We start from the raw sequence: 2534 nt of genomic DNA, 5'->3' as shown, positions 1-2534 counted from the left end.
AAGTTGGGATAAGGATTCTCAGAGCTTATATAGACTTCTGACCTCTAGGCAACAATATTCATTTTTTTCTCAGTCTTGCTTACTTAATATCTTGCTGATGAACTTTTCTATTTCTCAACCATAACAACTATCTTTTATGATTATTTATTATTATGTAATCATAAAAACCACTTGTTATGCCATACAAATCAAACAACTAAGATGAAAGCTAAAGAAACTCAGGGATAATTTTTTGTCCTAGTAAAAATGGCACAAACTTGTTCTACTTTATTATAAAGAGAAGGAAACTGGCAAAAATGGCAATAAGATAAAGGCCTGCTAAAGCATCCCAAAAAGCAAACATCCGTCCTGTGCATGACTCATTTGGCAGTGCTTGGTGGCATTAAATACAGATGCAAATTCTACCCTTATGTCAAAGCTTGAATCTTCATTAGAATTTGGAAATTAAAAAAAAACTGTCCCAGCCTCAAAGATTTGGCTCTACATAGGCTTCTTAGTTTCATTTCCAGCAGTTCAACAACTTTTCTTATCTCAGAAATATGCATCAGTCTCTTCAACTTCAGATCTCTCCAGTTCCAATCAAAAACCAGATACTTCAGGGAGTTCAAGTTAAGGACATCTTGCTGAATGAGTGCTTTGATCCTTCCAAGTGTTCCCACTCCCAGATGCACCACACCTTTTTCCAACAACTTTACCTGCTCCTGAATCTTTATGTGTTTTGCAAATAACCTCAACACTTTGCAGTCTCCTTTGATTGCTGACATTGATATAATGAGTTCCAAGGCTCCAAGTGCAGAGCTATAGATTGTTGACATCACCAGTGACTTCTCCTTGTGGTTCCTTCGAAGTTTGGTCCTTTTAGGACAGATTTGCTTTAGATATGAAGAAAGGCTATGAGACTGATCATTGTCTGAGAGGAAACAGGAATCTAGCAGTTTCAATTCTTCTAATTCAATTCCTTGATTCTCAACTGATCCATCGCCAGCTTCTGCAGGTCTTCTGGGACTCCTGGCTACGGTTCTGATTTTGGAAGAAGGTCAGAAATTTTCTTCTTTTGTCTCTTCTTGATCTTGGGGGTCCTCTTCGTCCTTTTATTTTGCCGGAAACAGGAAACATTCTTTGGGTTGCTTGTCTTTCTTGGGTGAAATAGGCACTGGGGTTGGTTGTTGCTGAATCATTTCTGTCATATTTGTGTCTTTTTCTTTTTCTTCATTATCTGATAGATCTGTGCTGCCGCCGCTGGCTCCTGACCCATCCAATTCCCACCACTCCCAGGTCGTCAGCCATCTCGGCTCCAAGCAATGCACTCCTCAGCTGTGGACACTGGGAAGACAGTCGAAGTCTGTCCTGCCACCGGGTTCTCCAACCACAGACACCGCCAGCCTCCCCAGTGCTGCAAGCATGCAGGGTCCACAACCTACCAGCCTGGCGGCAGACGACAAACCGACATATTTTTTTTTTTTAAGTGAGGCAATTGGGGTTAAGTAACTTGCCCAGGGTTACACAGCTAGTAAGTGTCAAGTGTCTGGTCTGAGGCCGAATTTGAACTCAGGTCCTCCTGACTCCAGGACCGGTGCTCTATCCACTATGCCACCCAGCTGCCACCTAGCTGTCCCCTAGACTGATAGTTTTTAAATTGGTAATGAAGGAATCCCAACTTTGTCCAATCAGAAGCTCAAAAATAAATAAATAAATAACAGTCCCTGTTACATATAAAAGGGGTTAGTTTAATTGGAATAAGCCATACACTTTATCTAAGAGCCATATAAATTAGTATAGACCCATTATGTGGGAGGCAAAAAAAAAAATTCATCTGCAGATAATTAAGATTATCATTAGAATGGTCCACAGAAATGAAATTCAAGTTGGTTGGGTATTTAGTATTTTTGTCCCCAGATGTACAAGAAAAGTTGCTGATGTTTTTTCAGACTAGTTAAATTTTAATTAATTATATACAATGACTTTAAGTCGAACAAAACTGGACAATTCAAAATAAAAGCCTACTGGATTTATTGTGACTGCTGTTTAGTATTTCTAGCCATGAATGCATGCTTCCCAGGAAATAAATAAATAAAGTCTAGGAATGATTGAAGTGGGTAAGATTTAACTGCCTTACACAAGTATGAGTGATAATTTTCTTGATGGAAATCTCTTAGGTCTATTATCACATGTATAAAGCTCAAATGGTGCTTCAAATGAATATATCCCATTATACTATTTCTATCAGATTATCATTCTATGATACAGATGGGCAAGTTCCAGTCAAACATTTAATTACCATCAAGAAGACACTGTAGATTAGAATATGGAGGAGGGGGTGAATCAACATTATACTAAGAATGAGAAAAAACATGGATCCACCAGTGTCCAGTTATGTGAATTTAGATAAAATGCTTTGACCAGTCTATGGACCTGGAAATTTATGCCTGAATGAGAGAAGATTCCGTGAAGGCATAATAATTGTTTTCAAGTATTTGAAGGTCTGTCATGTTGTGTATGGATTAAATTTGTCCTGTTTATCTCCAGATGACAGA

The 2534-nt window shown here is 38.6% G+C and overlaps 1 pseudogene; it reads right to left on the bottom strand.

Moving 5' to 3' along the window:
• Positions 1 to 407: 407 nt before the first annotated feature.
• LOC114048290 lies at positions 408 to 1287 on the bottom strand (annotated as a pseudogene).
• Positions 1288 to 2534: the final 1247 nt, after the last annotated feature.

The sequence above is a fragment of the Vombatus ursinus genome, unplaced genomic scaffold (assembly GCF_900497805.2).
Source record: "Vombatus ursinus unplaced genomic scaffold, bare-nosed wombat genome assembly UNPS02014792.1, whole genome shotgun sequence".
Taxonomy (NCBI): domain Eukaryota; kingdom Metazoa; phylum Chordata; class Mammalia; order Diprotodontia; family Vombatidae; genus Vombatus; species Vombatus ursinus.
The sequence above is the reverse complement of the archived record's forward strand: the minus strand, read 5'-3'. Positions and strand labels throughout refer to the sequence as shown.